The sequence below is a fragment of the Xenopus tropicalis genome, chromosome 3 (genome assembly GCF_000004195.4).
Source record: "Xenopus tropicalis strain Nigerian chromosome 3, UCB_Xtro_10.0, whole genome shotgun sequence".
In the NCBI taxonomy this organism is placed as follows: Eukaryota; Metazoa; Chordata; class Amphibia; order Anura; family Pipidae; genus Xenopus; species Xenopus tropicalis.
The window spans coordinates 104,626,364-104,651,036 of record NC_030679.2 but is presented as its reverse complement, the minus strand read 5'-3'; the positions used below and the strand labels follow the sequence as shown (position 1 = coordinate 104,651,036).

Genomic DNA, 24,673 nt, shown 5'->3' with positions numbered 1-24,673 from the left:
ACAAATTCCAACACGTTTAAGATATGGACCCCAATTCTATTTCTGTTCTCTACTCTTGTTAAATAATCATAAGTAGAATAATGAAGGGTGTGGATACCCAAAGCAACATATTTCATTTGGCCATAGAAAAAAAAAAACTTCATCAGAAAGATACCTGGCAAACTGCTAAGCACTTCAGTAAGAGCTAATAACACAGGTCCCTTGGCCACCCAATCTTTCTGCATAAAATAACGTGGAACTTCCAGTCACGTACAGCAGTGCACTTGTTATCAGGCAGACATTTACTCAAGGTGTGGTTCTTGGCACAACTACTACTTGTTAAACAAGATATACTTGCTTATAAGCAGGGTTCTGCTTTCATTTATTTCTTTAGTAAATGTATCCTCAATAGCAAATTATAGTAGTTTTAGACCAAAAAATATAATTTTGCCAAATAAAAGAAAAGATCATTCTTATCAACTTTCTATTATACATTCATTATAAGTTTCCAATGTTTTCAAAGTTGTATGCAAATGTAATTGCTTCTGAAATCAGTATCTGTCTGTCCCTTGCTCTACACAGATAGTACAGACTGTTGAAACAAAGTAGTCACAGAGGTCTGTAAACATTACATTAACATTTATTTATAAAGCGCCAACATATTCCGCAGCGCTGTACAATAAGTGGGTTTCATACATTGGACATAGAGAGTAACATATAAAGCAATCAATAACCGATACAAGAGGTGAAGAGGGCCCTGACCAAAAGAGCTTACAATCTACAAGACATAAATGTTAGGGCTCTGGCACACGGGAAGATTAGTCGCCCGCGACAAATCTCCCTTGTCACGGGCGACTAATCTCCCGAACTGCCGAAATCGCCTGCACAGCGTGTGCCATCCCACTGGCGACTTACATTTTCGCCGGTGGGATGGTAGTTCGGGGAGATTAGTCGCCTGTGACAAGGGAGATTGGTCGCAGGCGACTAATCTCCCCGTGTGCCAGAGCCCTAAGGCATTGTTTCAAGAGTCAGAACAAGTAGTGCAGAAAAGGACAGACATTATTATTATTATTATTAACATTTATTTATAAAGCGCCAACATATTCCGCAGCGCTGTACAATAAGGGGGTTTCATACATTGGACCAACAGAGTAACATATAAAGCAATCAATAACCGATACAAGAGGTGAAGAGGGCCCTGCCCAAAAGAGCTTACAATCTACAAGGCATACAAATATATTTATAGATACTGAAAGTTTCCAATTAATGTATAATGGAAAGCTGCTTTTTTCATTTCTGCATTTACATCCACTTTAATTGTACAGAGTTTAAAGTGTTAATGGAAATAGAACAGCTCATAAACAGACTATGCAACATAGTTTCACCCAGAAATCCTCAGTGCCTGGTAGTTAACAGCAATTCACTCAGATAACAAGTGATTGTATTCTTATTGCAGTGTGTGAATATGTAATTTATAATTTAGCTGTTATCTCATGATTGGCTATAGAGGAAGTCATAAGCCTAATGCCTCAGCCACCTTCAGAGAAGGGGTTTAAGCAGACATGATTTTTTTTTGCCGTGCGACAAATCTACCTTGTCGTGGGCGACTAATCTCCCCACAATGCCATCCCACCGGCTAGAATGTAAATCGCCAGTGGGATGACATACGCAGCGCTGCGATTTGCCATCCCACCGGCAATTTACATTCTAGCTGGTGGGATGGCAGATCGGGGAGATTAGTCGCCCACGACAAGGTAGATTTGTCGCACAGCGACTAATCTCCCCATGTGTCACAGCCCTTAGGGTGAAGACACACAGGACTAGTCGTAACAGCTACTTAACACGGCTACTAAAATAGACCATGCTGATCATTTACTGATTGTCTCTACATGTGTTTTAGCAGAGGCAGTTTCTTAGTATTAATTTTGCAGGGTATTTTCTGGGGTTTAGTAGCCGTGACAAGTAGCTGCTACTAAATAGCTTTGTGTGTCTTCACACACAAGGTACAAGAAGGCCAACAATCAGTCGCACTTCCATTTGTGCTCTGGCACACGGGGAGATTAGTCGTCCGCGACAAAACTCCCTGTTCGCGGGCGACTAATCTCCCCGGACTGCCATTCCACCGGCGAAAATGTAAATCGCCGGTGGGATGGCATACGCGGCAGCGCAATTTCAGTGAAATCGCGCAAGTTGCCTCGAGCGTGAAATCCAGAGAGTGTACGGTACACGGTTCTTTACTTTTACCGATCTGGTCCCTATTACTTGGTGAATATTTTGAAGCACGCGCTCTATACACTCTCTGGTTTTTTTTGTACAATGTTGTATCTGTGCTTGTACTTTTCCTTTCGGGCATATTTGGTTCATATGTGGGGCCTCTTGAACTTTGGTTTTATTCCTTGTACTTTATTTTATTTTATTCTCCATTTTCTTTGCTATCTATGTGTAGTCATTTTGCACTTTAGTTACGTATTCACTGCTCCTTGGGGTTACGTCACGCCTCTAGTTTACTTGCACCAATGGTGAACGTTATGCTGATTCAATTTTTCCTGCCACACACTGTATTTAAGGTATACGGCACTTTGAAGTTGTAACTTTGAAAAAGGCTGTAGCCACAGCCGAAACATCAGTTCTTTTTGTTGCTCAATAAAGATTCTAATTTTTTGCACATAAGTCCTATGAGTGCAGATCCTTCATCGTTCTCTGTTTGCATTTCCTGTTTTATGGACTGCACCCAGGCATCCTAACCCTCATTATCGTGAGCGCCGACTAACTCTGCGGTTGTGTATATATATTTAGTAGTTTATATGGTGTTTGTACAGGTATTTTTTTTACATAATACAACTGAATGATTTCAATGGTTCTAATAATAAAATAGACCAGAAATAATGACTTTTTTCTTTTTCAATTATGATAGTTATATTCACAGAGGAAAAGAAGAAAATAATTAAATAACCTTTAAATAATATCCTTATATATGATGCTTACTGATGCCATGTACATCATACATATTATGCTCTAACAGGGTACTACAGTAGTCCTTTGGTATAAGTCCACCAGGGATCCCCAACATATTATACCTGTGAGCCACATTTAAATGGAAAAATTGTAGGGGGACTCAAAACAAGCATGAAAAATGTTCCTGGGGGTGTCAATAAGAGCTATACTTGGCTATTTTATAGCCCCTATGTGAACTGGCAGCCTACAGAAAGCTCTGATTGGCATTATACTGGGTTTTTATGCAACCAAAACTCCTTACCAGAAATTCAAAAACGGGCATCAGCTTTGAGGCCACTGGGAGCAACATCCAAGGGCTTAGTAAGCCACTGGTTAGGGAACACTCAAGTATACTATATTCACAGTATTTTATCTGAAGGAATTTACTACTGTTGATCTAGTATTTCAAATTTTTCAGAACTCTTTGCATATGTGTACATGCGTGTGTTTAACCTAGGACAAACTGTTTTAAAAATATTTGCGCAAATGAGAATAAGTACAGTGTACAACTTCTTGGCACTTGGCATGAGAATGATAGACATCCGCAATTAAAATTTATTGTAGGTAATATTTCAGAAAACCCAGCTTTCTGTCAAAATGACAAAAATGCAATTTATGAGGCTTCAAACTTAGTCTTAAGGTCTAGCTAATTTAAGGGCACAAGTCCTTTCCTTTAATGAGTGAAGAATCAATTGTCCCTGCAACCAAGTTATAGAATCCTGCTTGTCATAATGGTTTCTCTAAAATAATATATTACCTTTAAAACACCTGGTCTACCTCAAAAGTCTGGTACATAAATAACATAGGCACACTTATACATCTACTCTCCTAGCTTATACATGTGCCTACACACTGGTGGGCTGCAATCTGTGCTCCTCTGCTTCTTTATGAGTAACTGCTCAAATTTTATGTGGAGAAGGGTTAAGACAATGGCACTTGCAATGGAGGCTTTTAAGAAGAAGAAAAGTTATAATCACCCGGGGGGGGGGTACAAAATGTTAGCCCCCGCAGTCATTATATTGACTTACCTAATACCCTGACCCAACACTCCTCTTTATTGAAAACTGCAACAGTCGTGTTCTTTTTCTGATTCTTCAATTTTTTGGCCCTAAGCCAGGTTGCAGATACAGTAGCGTGAAAAAACAGCTATTTTTGATTTAAGTTTTGTTTTTCAAAATACTGTGCATGTGCACCCAGACCAGAATGTATAAGAATGTCCAGAAGAAAAGATGGTGGTATGGCACCCTTGCAATAGTGCCCCCAGCTGGTGTTCTTTTAAAGCAAAAAGAAGCACCAGCACAGGGTATCAGGCAAGAAATTATAATCAATAGGGGGTGCCTATCAATTTGGCACTTCCCAATGATTATCCCTTTTTTTCTTCTTTAAGATATCACTTATATGGTATATAAAAGGTACATCGCAGCCATCACGCAATGACAGGCAGCAGTGAGGCAGATTCACAAAGTCAAACTAGGGGTAGGCAAAGAGGTCTGTGCCCAGCGGCCGTCATTTTGTTGTGCCCTAGGCACGTGCCTCTCCTGCCTACCCTAGGTCCAGCCCTGCTGATCAGAATATGTGGTCCTCAGGCCAGCAATCATATCACAACAGGACCCTACAGCCTGATGCGGTCCTTACTGAAAATACTTTTAACCTGATGACCATTTTGAAACCATTTATAGACCAATAAGCTGCAGACTCGTTCTGAACAGCCAAGTCAGCAAAATATGTTATATAATATAAATGGTCCCATGAAGAATTATGACTCTTATTTCGGAAATGTGAGATGTACATAAGCCGTACATAAGCCTACACTTGCGAGTTTGGAGACATTGCCAAACAAGTGGATCTGGCCATGAATGGCCACCTTAAGATCCTAGTGCATCAGCACTAGGATCTTAAGGTGGCCATTCATGGCCAGATCCACTTGTTTGGCAATGTCTCCAAGCATTTTTTTTTTTTACTTATTAGGCACAACCTTCCCCAATTTTTTTATCCCTGCCCATGCTCACAGTAAATTCCAGCATAAATAACAAAAAAAGGATATGCTGATATTCCTATTGTCAGTTTTTAAATAAGAGAATATTTTAACTTCTTGAAGAAATACATGTGACCTCTGAATGTCTGTGCTGACCTCTGGCGCCAGTGCTGTAAATGCCATTTTTGTCAGTAAGCCCACAACTCACACGCCTAAATAATTTTTAAACTTGGTTTTTAAATACTCACTTTTTTCTTTTTATTGCCCTCAGGCTTTTGCCTGTTTTCCCTAGCACAATGGAAGTCAGTCATTATGTTCCTGGATTAAGCAAGACACTGCAATGCATGAAATGATTCTCTGCACGTTCACACCAATAAACTACTCACGTGGGTGACATAAAGCTTTTTAGCTGAGCATAAAATTTCACTTGATAATCCTATACAACAAGTAGGTGAGGGAACACTCACAGTCAAAGTCCAGCATTTGGTGGTTTGCAGGTATTTGAGCCTGAAACCTCTGTGCCAATAGGACCCCACTGGAGCCATCATTCACAAACAAACCCACATAATTCTTGACTGTATAAGGTGAAATAAACCAGCAACTGCTATTTCACTTATGAGCCAGAAATTATTGTAATGGTTTCAATGGTTTCTAAGGACTCCTACACACAAGCATTTTTACATGCGTTTCCATTTGGTGGCTTTTATATGCAGTGCACCACATGGGATCGCGTGAATTAATAAACCCCATTCTTTTTTATAGGGGGCAGAACCTGCAGCTTTTCATCTGTGTTTCAGTGTGGTCCTGTCAGTACTTAAAAAGGCTCATGTGTAAGAGCCCTTGCAGAGATTGCTATGGAGATCTTGAGCATGCTGTGGCTCATAAAAATTAACTGATGGCCCATACTCAGCCTGCAGGTCTCCTGTCTGGTAGCCCTGATCTATAGTATTGTTTTTTAAATGTGAGTCCACAAATGTTGCTTCACTTCAACTCAGGGAGTTTCAGTTCAACAACACCTAGGCACCCAAGTAAAAGAAATCATAATATGGGCTATAAGTAAAGAGTGTTAAGTACTCTGTGGAGAGGGATGTTTAAAAAAACAAATTTCTATGTGTCAGTGTTTGACCCATTTTTAGTAGATATAACAGATATTGGATGCAGGCTGCCTGGCTGTAGAAAAATCCTTATATAAGTAGATACTAGTAATGACCAAATTTTTTTGGCATGCATGGATTTGCAGCGAAAACCCACATTTCGCCATTGGCAAATTTTTTTTGTGCAACACTGCAGGAAAAATTTTCTGCAACAAAAATGACACCAAGATAAAAAAGGCTCCAAGACAAAAAAGTTGCTGATACAAAAATGCCCATTGACTTTAATGCATTTGAATAATGCGTAAATTATTTTGCATGTATATTTTGTCACCTATTGACTTAAATGCATTTTGTGAATGTTTCACCAGTTTCGCAAAATTTTCGGCAAAGCAAAATGGGACAGATTCGCTCATCACTAATATATATCCCTTATAAAAGTATATACTAGCCTTATGGCTAGTCTGCTTTTTCCTGGTGTGTATCACATTCAGCATTGTAGCTGTGAATGAATGTGTAGCCCCCCAGCTGGCAGATACTACTGAACTATTAACAGTCACGGTGATACACAGCAAGTTGCACAGGAAGCAAGAAGGATACATCATGACATGGCAGCTACAAAGTTGCAGACAGTTATTAAATCACAAGTTGTTTCTAAAAGCTTGGTCAGTTCCCCAGGTCCTTACAGATTAAATATTGGGTATAGAAATAAAAAAGTGCAGCTTTCCTTGCAAAGCATAAAATTAAAGCTTTTTCTTAGAAGATATATTGCTGTTTGGGTATGACAAAAGCAAAACTCAAGACAAATACTATTAATCCCTTGCGCAGATGCAAGTAGCCAGGCTATTAAAAGGTCAGTAGGCTACAAGGAATGTGTCCTGGTAGCCAGCACAACTTTGCAGACACGTTACTAGCGGGAATTTGGGCAGGCTCACAATGACTAGACACTTTTCCTCAAACACTCTAAGTACTGAATGTTCTTACTGAGGCATACAGCCAAAATTAGAGCACTGGGAGGGAGGGGCCTGCTCCTATGTAGTTCATTTTCAAGGAACTTTATAAACACAGCCAGTGTACATGCAACTGTTCTTCCTTGTCTTACCTCATTATAAGTTTTTTGAAGGTCACATTAAGAGGTAAATATATGAACATTTTACAAACGAGAAGGATTGTTTTTTTCTGGTTTTATGCAATTTTGCCTTTAATGATGGGAATGCATTACCTCTCACACAAGTACCCTCTGCCACATGTGTTTCAGTTGGTCTTCGTAAGTGTATCTGCATTAAAGTGCTGCTTTATTAATTTATCAATACCTTGGGAAGCTGCAACTCAGGTTCAAACTGAGATTCAAAACAGTACACAGAGGCCCATACAGCCCCTACATGCCTAACAGTTACTGTGCGAATAACACCCCAAGACAACCACCTTTTAAATGAAACTTGTTCTTTAACATTCCCAGAAATAAACATTAGTACAGGCATGGGGTCTCTTATCTGAAAATCTGATATCCAGAAAGCTCTGAATTATGGGAAGGCCATCACTAATAAAGTTCATTTTAAGTAAATAGTTCTAATTTAAAAAAAATGTTCTCTTTATCTGTAATAAGAAAGCAGTAACCCTTAACTTAATCTTAATTTAACAACCATAAATCCATACTGATTGCAAAACAATCCTATATGGTTTATTTAATGTTCATCAAGTTGTATTTCTCCTGCAGTGGAGAAATACTCCACATTGAGCATTGGTCACACAGGAAATACAGGTCTACATTTCTCTCGATCTCTCTGCAGTGGAACACATAAAAGGATCCAGCTCAAGAAAATGCAGGTAAAAGTGCTCATCTGTAAGAGCCCTTAAAAATTGCTAATCAATCCATTTTAAGAGTGATCTGCTAAAAGACCTAGGCGCAAATTTATCGAAGTGTAAATTTAGAGTTTACAGTAAAATTCATGCATTCTCTATTCATTCCAATGGCATTTTTAAAAGTTGTTTTATAAAATGGTGAACTTTCATCCATTGATAAATACACTTCTAAAACTCCCATAGGAATAAATAGAAAAAGGGTGAGTTTTTCAGTAGTGGGCTCTAATTTTACACTTTGATAAATCTGCCCCTAGTGTTTAATGACAACCATAAATACAGGAAAATAAAATCAAGACAAACCACAATGTTGTCCCAGTTTCAGAAGACTTCTGACTGTAATTGAAAATACAAGCAATGTTTTAACTATCATCCTGCAGGTATGGCTGGCTATTGGTATCTAAGACTCAAGAAACTACAGTGTAGCCTGGGACATGTAGGGCTCTCCATTTTCTTTTCAAGGTCACAGCAGTTCATAGAACAGGATACACACGCCCCATCATTTAATCACAGCTTTCTCCTCCTTTAGCAGTTAAATACTTGCTCGGACTTGGCAAGGTCTTTCTTGAATTTTCCTCTTAAATATTGTTGTGCTTCATATTTACAACTTTAAGGGAAAATATTACAGGGAGATTATATGGCAAATATAAGGGGTGTAGAAAATACATGTATGTCAATTGGCCAAGATGATCAGCAAAGATACCTTCTTATTCAGTTTCATTTAGGGCAGTGACACACTAGGCGATCAGTTGCCACAAATAGCTCCCCTCTAGTACGGGCGACTAATTTCCTGCATATGTTTCCCCACCGGCAATGCAAACCAGGGGTGGGAAAAGATATTTGGCACAGCTACTTTCTGAAGTAGCCTGAAGTTGCCTTCAAAGTACAGATGTGCCTTCAAAGTACATATTGTTTATTGTGGTAACACTAGCTAATAAACAAGAGACGTGCACAGCAAAGAAATGGTAAGTGCTATGACTTCTGTTCTACATTTTGTTTTACTGTCACATGGCCATACATCTAAGGGCTGTGGTACACGGGGAGATTAGTCACCCACGACAAATCTCCCTTGTGGCGGGCAACTAATCTCCCCGAAATGCCATCCCACCAGCGAAAATGTAAATCGCCGGTGGGATGGCATGAGTGGCGCCGTGTATGCTATCCCACCACCGATTTACATTTTCACTGGTGGGATAGCATTTCGGGGAGATTAGTCGCCCGCAACAAGCGAGATTAATCTCCTCGTGTGTTACAGCCCTAAGAAGTAAGCACAAACTGTTATTGCACATTCCAAGTGCATGTGGTGCTCCCCATATTCACAAAGCATTTTATAAATTGTTGGATCGCACAATTTCCTTTGTGCTTCCCTTTGATAGCAAACGTAGTAACTCAAAATGAAGCAACTATGCTGTTCAGGAAGAAATTTTGCAACATGAGCACATTGCAACTAGTATGATTCAATCCAGAGTGCTCATAAGTATTACAACATAAGATATAATGCTTGGCACCCAAATATATGCAATTAACAAAGAAAAAAAAAGGATATTTTTCAAAATATTTAAATACAAGGGTACTATCACAAATGTTACACCCAACTAGTTGTGCAGAAATGTGCCATAACTGTAATCTGGATTACATTTAATTTTATTTTTCTTACATTTAATGAGCTTTTAAATTGTAACTTAGTCTGTCCTCAAAGCATTACTTAAAGTGGCCAAACATGGGCAGATTTCAGCTGCTGATTAGGGTCCTTAAGATCGACTTGGCAGCTTATATGCCCATGTTAATTACTGGGCAAAAATTGGTGAATGTTGATCATGCAGGCTGGATTTTTCATTGGATCAGGGACAGCATCAGCTGACTTTTCCTATCCCCTTCAATGCAATGCGTTCCTTTGGCGCTCGGGCCAAACAATCACATTAGCACAATATCACCCACCAAAGGCAGGCATATTGGGGGAAAAGAGTTGCTCGTTTGGCGACCTTACCAAACGTGCAAATCTTACAGCCACCTTTACACTTTTTCAACTGGCATCAACTAAAGCTGCAATTTATCTACATATATCATCTACATACACCAGTGTCTTTCAGAATTTGTCATGAATGATGGAAGAAAGCATGCTCAGATTTACCAAACAGATATAGTGTCAGACAGTATATACATCTTTAATGGTCTGATGATTAAAAATGTTCTTTCCCAAGGAAGTTATTTTACTTTCTAAATAGATATCCAATAATGCACATTTGTCCTTTGCAATTAGTTTCCTTGAGAAGTTTTTCGGCATAATATTTCATAGCTGTAACTGGCCTGATAAAATTAATTAGGCCAGTGGTACTTTATTCACTTTTAATCAAACACTGTGCCACTGGTAAAAAATGGACTGAATGTTTAAAAAGTTGAATCAAACTGCTGTACCACAGAAGCAAACCAGAAATTACTAATAAAATCTTAAATGCAGTGGTGTAACTAGATGTTACTGGGCTCCTCAGCAAATGCAATTTGGGGCCCCTATAGTTCTATTCTACCAAGATATATTGAAATTGCTCCAAAATTAGAGCATTGCTGGGCCCCCTACACTCCTGGTACCCCTGTAGATGCAGGGTGTACTTTCTCAGTAGTTATGCCCCTACATAAATGGACAGATTTAGTTGGAGTGTTTGTCTAAATTCAGCAATACTGACTGGCCTTCTAGGCATGTAGGTCAGCTCAGGGGTCCTTTGGACAGGCCACAGTACACAGATAATCTATCCATATTGATAGTTTTAGCTGATACACTATGCCAGTGATCCTCAATCAGTGGCTCTGGGGCAACATGTTGCTCACCAGCCCCTTGGATGTAGCCCCCAAACCAGGTAGTTATTTTTGAATTCCTGACTTGGTGGCAAGTTTTGGTTGAATAAAAACAAGATTTTCTACCAAATAAATCCTCCTGTAAGCATATAGTGTGCATAGAGGCTACCTAATAGCCAGGGGCGGGTCAAGCCAACCGGGCGCCCTAGGCAACCCGGTCGGCCAACTCCGCCCACCTCCCCGCCCCCCCTAATGGCGCATGCGCTAATGACAAGCGGCGGAGGCAATGACAAAGTAGCACTAGGGGTAGGCAGGAGAGGCTCCTGCCTGACGCCCCTCAATCGTTGCGCCCTAGGCAGCTGCCTCTTCTGCCTACCCCTAGTTCCGGCCCTGCTAATAGCCAATCTTAGCCCTTATTTGGCGCCTCCATGAACTTGTATGATGCTTGTGTTGCTCTCCAAGTCTTTTTACATTTGACTGTGGCTCATCAGTATGAAAGGTTGGGGACCCCTGCACTATGACTGTGGGTGCCCTATGCCTGCGGGTGCATGGGAAGAGGGGGGAGTGAAGAGCAGCCACCCCCTCTCTATAAAGTAGCACTTAATACATCTAATGCCTGTGAGAATGCGACTTGCATATCAGGTCCTGTGCTGAGCACTAGGTTGTGAGAACCACTGGCAGGAAAACTTTGACTAAAAGATTTATGCACCTACATTTGCGCATGAGGAATTACGATCAGAAAAGAAAGAGAAACACTGTCATGATACCAGGAAACGACCTACTTCGGTAACACAATCTATAAAACTCATTTGCACGAACAGGATTAGTACAACGAGCCACTTTTAACTTGATCCCATGAGGAAGCTCTGTATTCTATTACAGTGCTCAGTATGAGACACCAAACAACAAGAGAGTAACACCTATACACCTATAATAATTTCTTTAGAATTGCCCTTTAATCCGATCTGCACTGAATGCACTCTAACAATGCATTTTGGTGTAGGAATGCGCCACTCTGACCCCATGACGCGCTTATAAGGAACACGATGTGACAAGCAGCGCACCCCTGTGCAAATGGCTAAAGTGCAGGCTGACAATCAGTTCCCCGGATGTATGATATATAGTCTTACCTTGGGCGGGTCCGAAGCGCTTACACACTGAGAAGCCGGAGAAGCAATATTTGTATATCCCCTTCCAGGGTACAGCCCGGTTCCCTGTCATAACCCTCTCACATTTCACCACTTCATTGGCCGCCCGGTGGAGGGGCGGGGCAAAGCCTTGCAATGGAAGAGCACATGGGGTGGGGAGAGGGTTATAGGGTAATAGTATAGAAATCCGTGAGAGTGAGAGAATTTAGGAAGGCAGAAGTAGGAAAGTAGGTTTTGGCTGAAGCAGTGCTGACTGACTGTGGGGCTGGCCTCCCTAAGGGTAGGAAGAGCTATGGTGGGGGGTGGGATAAAGACGCTCGAATGCTGGTTAGGGTGAGAGGTGAAGGGAAACTCTAATTAAAAAGGGAGCCCGGGGAAATCTGTGAAAACTCAGCAATTTTGCATGCTTATGCAAGGTTCTGGTGTGATGAATATTTTACAAGCAGCATTTGAATTTACACTGGATATTAAAGGCATTGTTGCCTGTGAGAGAGGTGATTTTCAGTGGGCAGCAGAGCTTTCTGTGTGGCATTACTCTAACTAGCAAGTTAGTGTGTTTCAGGAGTAAGAAGGGACCCAGACTTTTATGGAAGGGTTTAGTTCTCCTTTAAAAAGCTGAAGGAGCTTTTCTTTTGCACTTAAAAGGATTGTTGCAATGCAAGGGACTTCTCCATGTAATATCTATAACTGGATGCTAACATGTTGGACATTCCCCAGTGAGTCAAATCACCAACCTTTTGGCTTTGGCCGGGGACATTTTTATGGAAGACTGCACTGGGTAAAGCACATACTAAGCAAATTAAGTCATGTATAGTAACCTTTACTATCCTCGCATTAAAACTTTGGGAAACCGAATCGTCCCACCGGTGATTTACATTCTTCCCGGTGGGATGGCATGTCAGGGAGATTAGTTGCCCACAATAGCGAAGATTTATCTCTGGTGACTAATCTCCACGTGTGCCACTGCCTCCCTTGTTGCGGGTGACTAATCTCCCCCCGAAATGCCATCCCACCGGCTAGAATGTAAATCACCAAAGTTTCCTCTCAAGGCATCCGGTGGGATGGCATTTCAGGGATATTAGTGGCCCGCGACAAGGGAGATTTGTCACACGGCAACTTATCTCCCCTTCTGTCATGGCCCTAAGAGTTTCTGATTTCTCTGTTGCTATAGGTGCTGATCTTTTTTAGTATTCTGTAAAATGACAGCTGCTATCTTAAACAAACAATGGGAGCTTCTAGGGCTGTTTACTCAGATATGCTAAAGCTTTCTGCAGAATAAATATAGCATTATAGCTTGCACTATTGCGATTAATCTATTGTCGCCAAAATGCCTTTCCTTCTCATTTAATGGCCATTTTGTATCATTTTATCAATTTTGGAGGATGCAGGAAAAGTTTTTACAAATAAAATAGCTCATGGTAGGGCCTCTCTGCTCTGATTGGACCTTGGGAAAACCCCTTTTATTACTCCATATTTACCCCAATATTATTAACATGAAAAGGTGCTTCTAGAGGTTGGGGGATAAGATGCTAGATGTAAAAGCTGGGGGAGTCTATTTTGGGGATAGAGGTCTGTGCAGATGCCGGAATGCTAATCCTGCCCCCCCCTCCAATTAGACTTGCTGAAGCCCAATGCACATCTCAGCCAGTGTTACTGTGGCACATGGCACAGCACAGCCATTTCCCCTTAATGCACAGCTCAACTTCCTACTCTGCATGTATGGACACTAGGGGACCCTGGAAAACCCACAAACCTTACCAGGGCCGGGCCAAACGCGATGCACGCCAAAGGCACATCCCCGCCCTGGATCACCCCAATCCCCCCCACCCGCAGTGAGGTGAGGAGCAGAAAGAAGGGGGGCTGAGAAGTGGTGGGGCTGATGCGATGCACGATTTTAACAAGTGCCCGGAGCTTGGGGTAGGCAGAGAGCTGAGGAGGTATGTGCCCAGTGCCCCCAACTCTGTTGCGCCCAAGGCAGGTGCCTACTCTGCCTACACCTAGTTCCAGCCCTAAACCTCACCATTGCATCCTGCCCCAAACTAAGTACTGAAAATGTACTGCAAGACCAAGAAGTCTGGGATTTGGGTTGCCACATGTAAAACACATTACATGTAGCGATCCACCTTGCATAAAAATCAAGAAGGCATTTTCCCATGAATGAGTGGCATATGTTGTGCATGTGGCAATGTGTATGTAAGTGAAGGGAAAGGCATTTTCAGATTTGTCACCAACAGTAGTGCAGATTTCCTGTGGGTGACACATCTTGTTAGTCAGATTTTATCTGCACTCAAATCCTTATGACTGCATTCTATGCAGCATTTACTATACTATGTTGAGAGGCAGCTACTCTTAAAACAGTGGGACAGAAGCTTTGGACTGGCCCTTAGGAAAACTTGAGGGTTCATTTAAGAGCCACGGTTTCACAAATTAAGTTGCATTCAGTGCTGCTGAGTGAATTATACCTGCTCTTGCAAATTTCATGAAGTGAACCTGTTGATGGCCTGCATCAAATCACACAGCAAAGATGTACCTAAGGAACTGGGCACAGATGTTATCTTGATACAGAGCGATAGAGATGACAACATCTGAACCCTAAATATTATCAGTGCAATTGCATGTTTTAATGCAACCGTTGCAATTCAATCAGATGCATTGCCACCTCACAGCTAAAGTTACGCTGGAAATAGGGGGGAAACTGTGGTAAAAAACTGTGGGTAAAAAACAGGGCAATTTTAATCCAAAACTACACTTTGCACAGTGTACTTTCACTCATAAATAAGCAATTAAAAGCTCTGGAAAACTGGATACTCCGGGATCTAGGTAGTAACCATTTTGTATTGTGCAGTCCTCGTTAGTAGCACAAAAAAAACATTAGTATTAAGGCTATTGCTCATTAGAGTGGAAAATAAGATTAAAACAGGAATATATGAGCAATTAAGAAGCTTTGCATTTACAGGGCCTAAATCATTTCCTGTATACATTATCTCTCTGCTAAGAGAAGAAGCTGCTTCATGTAGCAAACTCACTTATATTGCTCCCTAAGGTGACAGACGGGGAGATTAGTTGACCCGTGACATCTTCATTGCCGCGGGCGACTAATCTCCCCGCAATGCCATCCCACCGCCAAGAATGTAAATCCCCGGTGGGATGGCATATGCATTGCTGCGATTTCCGAAAGTTGCCCGAAGTTTCCTCTCAAGGCAACTTCGGGCTACTTCTGGAAATCGCAGCGACACGTATGCCATCCCACTGGCTATTTACATTCTTGCTGGGGGAATGGCATTGCGGGAAAAATTAGTCGTCCGCAGCAACGAAGATTTGTCTGGTGGCGGCGACTAATCTCCCCGTCTGTCACCTCCCTAAGCGCAGCCATGTATGTATGTATATTTTTATTTATAAATCGCTACTTATGTACGCAGCGCTGTACAGTAGAATACATTAATACAAACAGGGGGTATTAAGATAATAGATAAATACAAAGTATTACAATAAACACAAATAAATAAAAGATACAGTTGCAATAAGAGAAGGAGGATGGAGGTCCCTGCCCCGTAGAGCTTACAATCTAGATGGGAGGGTAACTTACAGACACAAATAGGCAAATATAAGTGCTGTAGGTCACAGTGGGTGACACTACAATATAAGTGCTAGTTCCCAGATCAGGTGCTGGGTGAGTGCTCCAAAAGGTAGTCTTTAAGTTTGGTTTTAAAAAGACTGAGGGGGATTCTCTCCGGAGGAAATCAGGGAGGGCATTCCAAATGTAAGGGGCAGCAAGGCAGAAAGGTTTAAGGCAGGAAACAGCAGTAGAAGTGGGGGGCTGGAACGTACGGAGACACAAGGGAAAGATGTAGTGAGGAGCAGAGGAATGGAGAGCTTTGAAGGTTAAGAGAAGGAGTTTGTAAAATATTCTTTGTTTAATAGGAAGCCACGGTAAGGACTTTAGCAGGGGAAGGGCTTGAACTCTCCTGGATGAGAGGAGGAGAATTCTGGCAGCAGTATTTAATATAGACTGTAGGGGGGATAGATGGGAGTTAGGGAGGCCGGTTAGTAGCAGGTTACAGTAGCTGTTGCAGTACAAAGAAAGGGACGGATTTTGGCAATATTGCACAAGAAAAAGTGATAGGTTTTGACAGTGGTGTTAATATGGTCAGAGAAGGACCCCAAACCCCCAAACAATGTGCCGAATTGACCGGCAGAGACAGAGAAGGGTGGGGTAGGACCAGGCTTAGACGGAAAGATCATTAGCTCAGTTTTTGTTAGGTTCAGTTTAAGGTGGCATTGGTTCATCCAATTGGAGATGACCAGCCATCCACACCAGAGTTTTTTTTTCCAAAAAAAACTAAGTACTATGTTAGAATGTTGTCAGTAAATTTTAATTGTGGACATTTGATTTACCCCCTGTATGCAGTAGCACTAATTGTCATGTGCATAAAAATTTGAATCCTACCCATGGAAACTAGGGCATAGTCATAGAGGGAATTACTGGTCTCTGACCAGGCACCACTATGTCCCTTTTGGATATACAGTATTTCGGCTATCTAGTCATATGTAAAGGAAGGACTCTGGGGCTCATTTAAGAGAAACGTGAAAAGTACAAAGATCAAATTCAGGCACAAGTTGACAGGTTTTTTCTTACACGCAGTGCAGTGTTTTTATTCATAATTTGTGGCAGATGTCTTTTGTATGTCAAGTGCAGTTGAGTCCAGATGTCATAATTTCCAGTACTTGTCATCAAAATGAGGCTTGTGTCAATTAATGCAAGTTGCTGTGGGAACTATAGAGCTACCTTTGAGGATGGTAGTAGCTCCAAAATTTCCCTCTGACTATAGGGGCACTGCGCGCAGTTAGCAAGACACACTAAACTGTTAACTAATCCCAGGTCATTAGGGAGATAACAATCTACTCCAGGCCTTTTTGAGACCTTATTGTGTTGGGTTGAAACATACATACAACCCAACATACTGTTCTTCAACTTCAGCTTATTCTTCCGCTTCTTCTTCTTAGTGCCCCCCATTTTCTAAACGCTACTCCTCCTACAGATTTAGGGGTACAACACCCAAACTCCCCACACTTCTTCACCCTATATCGGAGCAGGTTGCTTGTGCTTTTCTAAGCGATTGCGCCCCCCGTCATTTTGTGGCGCCGCTCCGAACACCCCAATTTTCCCATTGACTTTGACAGGGAAGATTTTCAAACTGCTGCCACACTTACAGCTTTGAAGCTACATTCCCCAAACTTGAATAACATAATAATGGGGTCACCCCAAATGAAACAACGAAATTTAGTGGATGACCCCAAAGTGGGAGGGGCCAACAACAGCCAATCAAATTTCACCCATTGACTTTTATGGGGAAATTGAAACTGCTGCCAATCTTACAGTTTTGAGGCTTCACTCCCCAAACTTGAATCACACAGTCATGGGCTCAGCCTGAATGAAATATGATGATTGTTGGATGCCCAAAAGTGGACGGAGCTGTGAACAGCCAATCAGATTTTACCTATTGACTTGGCGGAAATTCAAACTGCTGCCATTTGCACAATAATAACACCGGGCCCCAAACTTTGCAGAGTTAGGCACCAGGTAACTGCGGTTCAAGGATAGAAAAAGTGGGCAGTGGGCCACCAACAGCCAATCAGATTTTACCTATTGACTTTCAATGGGGAAATTCAACCTGCTGCCATTCTCACAGTATTAACCCCAGGGTCCCCAAACTTTGCACAGTCAGTTTCTGGGTGACTACATACTCAAGGTTAGAAAAAGTGGGCGGGGCTGCCCAAAAGCCAATCACATTTCTTTCATTGTTTTCAGTGGGGAAATTTTAACTGCTGCCATTCTCACATGTTTAATGTCAGGGTCCCCAAACTTTGCACAGTCGGTCACTGGGTGACTATGTTCCAAGTTTAAAAAAGTGGGCGGGGCCAACAACAGCCAATCAGATTTCACTTATAGACTTCATATGTTTAAATTTAAACTGCTGCCATGCTTTAAATATTAATACTAAGGTCCCCAATCTTTGCAGAGCTAGTCACCTGGTAACTGCGGTTCAGAGTTAGAAAAGTGGGTGGAGCCACTAACAGCCAATCAAATTTTAACTATTGATTTTCAATGGGGAAATTCAACCTGCTGCCATTCTCACAGTATTAACACCAGGGTCTGCATTTTTAGGTTTTAAAAAGTGGGTGGAGCCGCCAACAGCCAATCAGACTTCACCTATTGAATTTTTTTTGTTTTAAACTTAAAATGCTGCCTTTCTCACACTATTTATGTCAGGATTCCCAAACTTTGCACAGTCAGTCACTGGCTGGCTACATATTCAGGGTTAGAACAAGTGGGCGGAGCCACCAACAGCCAATCCATTTCCACCCATTAAATTGCATTGGTTTAAACTGATGCCATTATTTAAGTATTAATTCCAGGGTTCTTAAACTTTCCAAAGTTAGTCACTGGGTATTTGCCTTTCAAAGTTAGAAAAAGTGGGCAGAGCCACCAAGAGCCAAATCACATTTACTTTCAATGGTGAAGTGTAAAATGCTGTCAGTCTCACAATTTTTATACCTGAGTCCCCAAACTTTGCAAAGTTGGTCACTGGGGGACTGCAGTTCACAAATAGGAAAAGTGGGTTGGGCCACTAACAGCCAATCAGATTTCATCCATTGAATTTTATTGGTTTAAATTTAGAATGCTGCCATTCTCACACTATTTATGCCAAGGTGCCCACTGTTTGTCACTGGGTGACTTTGACTCAAGGTTAGAAAAAGTGGGCACACCCACCAACCACCAATCACAATTCACCTATTGACTTTTACTGGTTTAAATTTAAACTGCTGCCGTTCTGCTGCTTTAACTATTAATCCTAGGGTCCCTAAACTTTGCAGAGTTAGTCACTGGGTAACTGCAGTTCCAGGTTAGAAAAAAGGGGCGGGGCCACCAACTGCCAATCAGATGTCACTCTGTGGGGAAATTTAAATTGCTGCCATTCAGACACTATTAAAAACAGGGTCCACAAACTTTGCACAGTGGTTTTTACTATATAACTGTAGTCCAGGGGCGGAGCCAACAACAGATCATTTAGTGACTTCACGTTTTTCAACCCAACATGAAGTTTGTTTTCAAACTTCCCTTTCTAGTTTCATGTTATCATTAAGTGTGAAAAGGAATTCAGGCCTAAAAAACATTGTTTCATTGTTTTCCGTATGACGTGGTTGGTTGACAGCTCCACACACACAAACACTTGAATGATCCAAGGCCTTGTTTTAGAGGTTACTGAAGGATGTCACCAGTATAATATTGACATTGGGTAAAGGACCATGTAGAATATGTTCATTTTAATTAGGTGAACAACAAGGTACAACAATGCTTATAACTGGTGTAACTGCCATACAGCTGGGGATCCCTGGGAAGAGAGGGGTCCATACCGGCCTTACTTTGTATGCTTTTTCTTGTCTCCCATTCACTGAGCAATCAAACATGCAGAAACGGGAGGTAGGTGCAGGTAGGTTAGAGTAGTGAACATGTTGGGGGGGGTTTAAAAAATTTTTTTTGAGGGTGGACCTGCAGAATCATGGTCTGCCACTGGTGCTTGTCATTGCTGTTTTGGAGCTCTGGGGCTACAGTGCTCTGTTCTAACCAGGTCTGTCTATATCAAGTTTTTATGTCCTCCTTGTGTTTCTTCTGGGTGTTCTAGTTTTCTTGCTGCAGCCTTAAACAGTAGTAATATGTTTGTCTGTGGTAATTTAATGCCCCCTCTGACAAGTAAATAAGACCAGGCCCGAATTTGTGGCGAGGCCACAAAGGCCCGGGCCTAGGGCGGCACAAATTTAGGGGCGGTGCGGCCCTAAATTTGTGCCGCCCTAGGCCCATAGATCATAGATCATCAGTCAGTATCCACATTTCCTTTTGTTTCAATGTACTCTTAACCCCTGTAGATTGTAAGCTCTTGTGAGCAGGGCCCTCTGATTCTATTATTACTCTGTATACCCTTGTTTCTTAAACTTTTTAAGATCCCTGTTTGTTTAAATTTATTGTGAAGTGCTGTGTAATTTGCTGGCACTATATAAATAAATAATGATAGCTGAGAATTCTCATTATTTTCATATTCAGCAGTACATTGACCACTACGTTACTTCCTAGCACTAGGAAAAAATGCCAACATAAGTGCCCTTATACCCGTAAGGCAAGTTGGCAGGTTGCCACCCTGGAACATAATGTAGTGTTGCCCTAACCAGTTCATAATGAATGACAAAATGATTTACAATTTATATGTCTATCTGCAAATTTAGTGGTCTATTCTTGGAAAACAGTGGATTCATTTTTTTAATCCTTCTGTACAGTCTGCTGAAGGAATATGTCATGCTATTTGTTGATATGCGTATGCAATATATTTCAGTCCATTTCTGTACTGTACTCTGGTCTTATATGTGATCCTCTTTGCTCCTCCTCAGTATATTTCTGTATATTCCATGCCCCAGGCTTGGATCTTGGTCCAAGTCAAATGACTGGCGCTGCAGTGTAAGTTGCTTTAACAGATTCTTAGCCTGTTTTCGAAATGGAACTCTCTTACCTCCCTCACTGGATTTCTTTATAGAAATGTACTTATGAGAGCTCATCTAGTTTTCTTAAATAAAAAAAAGAAAAAACACTGAAGTTCAGAAATGTTTCGAAATAAATTATTGTCCTAGATAGTTACATTTAAACTATTGTAGTAAGATCTTGCAGTTCTCTTTGTATTTGCATGTTCTAAGTTTTTTCTTAAGTAATGGAAACATGATGGGAGTTTTTATTGACAGTACAACATGCTCTTTCACACTACAAACATGTGATCTGAAAGTTTTCACAAAATTCATAGATTTTATGCTGTACTTAATCAGTTCTGCTCAGTAGTTCCAATTCATTTTCCACCCACTAAAATGCTCCATAAGCATTTATAATCAGAGTATCTTTATTCCACATTTCTAGCCTATGATGCTTTACTAAAAAATAAGCATCCAAGATTCAGAAAGGACACGGAAAGGATAATGTACTCCTTATTATAAAATAATAGAAGGACAAACACTTTTATTCCAGGTAATGGAACTCCAAGGTGACTTCTAATATCCTCATTTTACAGCAAGGGGTTAATAATATTTCATAATACACACAATATATATACAATATATATACAGGTATAGGACACATTATCCAGAATGCTCGGGACCAAGGGTATTCTGGATAAAGGGTCTTTCCGTAATTTGGATCTCCATAGCTTAAAGGAAAAGTAACACTAAAATTTTTTAAATATAAAAGCTATTCTACCCTACGGCGAAGGAAGGAGCAGCAACCACTATGCGATGATCGATTGATCGAGCCTAGCCTTCTTTCTGTATAGGAAGGAGTCAGGCTAGGCTCGATCAATCAATCGTCGCATAGTGGATGCTGCTCCTTCCTTCTCCGTTTTGCCGTATTTATTTAGTGTTACATTTACTTTAAGTCTACTAAAAAATCAATAAAACGTTAATTAAACCCAACAGGATTGTTTTATATCCAATAATGATTATTTATATCTTAGTTGGGATCAATTAAGGTACTGTTTTATTACTACAGAGAAAAAGGAAATCAGTTTTAAAATTCTGAATTATTTGATTAAATGGAGTCTATGGGAGACAGGCTTTCCGTTATTCGGAGCTTTCTGGATAACGGGTTTCTGGATAAGGGATTATATACCTGTATATATATATATATGTTCAGACCATCAGGGCAAACAATCATTCTGCTGCCTGAGTGCTAGGAAGCATATAGTAACCAAATAGTCTTGCACTTTTTAATGTTAAAAAAGCTAAATTTTCGTACATTCAATATTTTTTTCTTTTTAAAACATTTTATTGAAGTTTTGCAATAAACATGTAAGATTAATAATGACAAATTATTTAAACATAGGTTGTACAACAATAGTCACATTCAACAGTTTGTCCTTCAAAAAGATAAGAAATGAAGAAAATAGAATACTTACAGAGAAACAAAGTAAGTAATTTAAATAGAGAAAAACAAAACAAAAACAAATTAACTAACTTAGCCCAGTGGATAAACTATAAAAAGAAAAGGAAAGAAAAGTTTCCTAGAGCGCAAAATCAAGGATAATTTTGCTTATATGTTCGTGAATTATTGAAATAAATCTATATATGCAGCATTTTATAAATCTGATCCTTATTACTTCTATCTATATAATTAAAGAAAAATGACCAAGTATTTTTAAAAGGAATCCTGGATTTAGGTTTACTTGTTTTTGCTTTGATGGCCTCTTGCCAGCTAAGATGATTAAGATAAGAAATAATTTCTGTTATAGGAGGAGTTTCTTCTTTTACCCAATAATAAAATAATGCTTTTTTAGAGGCAGCCATAAACAAAAATAATAATTTATCAATTTTTTGTGCTAAGGAGACTGGTAAAATGTTTGATAACACCTCCTCTTTTTTAATGTGTAATAGAGCGAAACTAGGAGATAACTTTATATTTAAATTCAACCTGTGGTTTAAGAATCTTCGGACAAGACCATAGGTAGTGGAATAAATTAACACCAGTTTCATTACATTTGGGGCAATAAGAGTTTGTTTTAAAGCACTTATTACGAACAAAAAGTTTTCCATATCTTACATGGACAAGTTTGAATTGCTGAATCCTCCAGCTTTCAGCAAAAATCAGATTGTTGAATTCATGCATAGACTTAACCAATTGCGAAGGGGATATAGAGTGTTGTAGATAAACAGACCACTTAGCAGACACATTCTCTAAGGGATGATTATCTTGGGTAAAAACATCCCAGAATGTACCAGAAAGTATGTTGATTTTTATATTATGTGGTTTGTCTTTAAATTCTAATATTGCCTCAGCCAGTCTATGTTTAGCGACAACAAAATTGTCTTTATTGTGAGTCAAAAAGAAAGATGTGAATATACAGTAGTTGTATGAGATTTCCTTTGGAGAACATTACACAGAATGCTACCCATATAATTAGAAGCAAACAGACCAAGAGATTAAGCCCTCAAGATATGTTCACATTTTCTGTCCCCATACTTAAAGTATTAGTCCTTGGCCAATTTATTTCAGATAAACCAGAAAGCTATAAAAACATAAGAATCAAGATAAACACATTATACCCTTGGTTGGGTCTCTGTTAACACCTTTTCTCTCCTGTGGTGCAAGAAAGTTGAAATAAATAATTAGGGGGAAAAAAATCAGTTAAAATAATCAGCAAAATTCTCAATAAATATTAATGGAGAGTCCTGATTTCTTGTTCCACAAAATAAATGAATATTTATGTACTAGTAAACCAATTCAGACACATTAACACATCATGATTTACTCAATTTGTGCAAATTGTGCATTAAAGCGTGTGCCAGGTCAAATGATATCAGCATTCAGTTCGTTATGTGCAAGACAGTGCATGTGTAGGCACACCACGCAAGGGGATGCCTAGAAGTAACACAGTCACATTCTACTGCTGATTGTACAACCAAAACAAATCAGCAGTCCACTGAGAAACCCTCCTTATTAACAAACCCCATCCCTTTTTCTCCAGCTGAAGCCTTTGTTAGGCTTTGTGATAAAGAGCAGATTGTTATACTGAGGGCTCTTCAGTGCACTACTGAACTGGTTTGATTGTGCTCATAGAAGGGGCATGTGTCTTTATTTTCAGTTTCAAATAGTCCTTATGCTTGGAAATTGAAAGTAAAGACAAATTCATAGGGTTCACAGTGTAAGGCAGGGAAGTGGTAAAAAGACAATGACATTTTAAATCCAGGTTTTTAAAACTGCAATTTTTTTATGGTTCTGAAAAAAATATAAGGGAAATCTTTGATTATTGCATGAATTTGTCCAGTTCTAAAATGCTAAAGATAAAAGGAAAAGTAACACCAAAGAATGAAAGTGTATAAAAGTAATTCTAAAATAATGCACTACTGCCCTGTGTAACCACAAGGGCAGCCATTCAAAGGAAAAAAGGCACAGGATACATAGCAGATTACAGATAAAACACTATTGTATTCTACAGAGGTTATCCATTATGCTATGTAACCTGTGCCTTTTCCCCTTTTTTTCCAGCTTGAATGGCTGCCTCCATAGCTACTCCACAGCAACTTATTTATATAAACTATGGTAGGGTTTCTGTAGCAAACACACAACTTTTACCAGTGCAGGGCCACAGTACATTATATTTAAATTACTTTAAAAAAAACTTTAATTTTTTTGGTGTTACTGTTCCTATAAAGCATCTAAGTGGTTCATAAATTTAGGCTACTCAAACTACTGGTAAAATTTACAAATTCACCTCCCCCAGTAATTATTTGTGATTAATTATAAAATAATCATTTTTGGCTGCCTGAGGCAAGATTCTTACCTTGCCTAATTGCAGGAACAGTACTGCTAGCCTCCACCATGAATCCTAGCACTTCAGTTCCAGTACTTATGGTTTTATTCTGATGGCCTTAAGAAAAGTTAAAGACAACACCTAAAAAGAAGAAAAAGTTCTTCCCAGAAGTCATCTGAACTGTTGGTGCTTTTTAAATAAAGACTTAAATAACAAAAAACACTATAAAGCAGAGGAGGGAAATAGGATGTCCCTATAACGTTTGATAGGTAGGGGAAGACGAAGTAAAGGAAAACTACACCCCTGAACTATGTAGGTTTCTATAAAAATATATTCATCTAAATACACCATTTTCTTAAAAATATACTTTTTAAGTATTTGTCATTGGATAATCCTAAATAGAAAACTTCCATTTTTGGTACTAAGGGCCAGCCACGGGGATCATAGGATTCACAGTGCACACAAACAAGCCAAGGCACACATACATGCTAGGCCATA

The 24,673-nt window shown here is 40.0% G+C and overlaps 1 protein-coding gene across 1 annotated transcript in view; it reads right to left on the bottom strand.

Moving 5' to 3' along the window:
• The window catches only part of sqor (sulfide quinone oxidoreductase), a 37,192-nt gene extending 25,361 nt beyond the window's left edge, over positions 1-11,831 (bottom strand). Inside the window, 1 exon segment of the mRNA NM_001015687.1 lies at positions 11,820-11,831. The gene's annotated coding sequence lies outside the window, so the exon portion shown is untranslated.
• Positions 11,832-24,673: the final 12,842 nt, after the last annotated feature.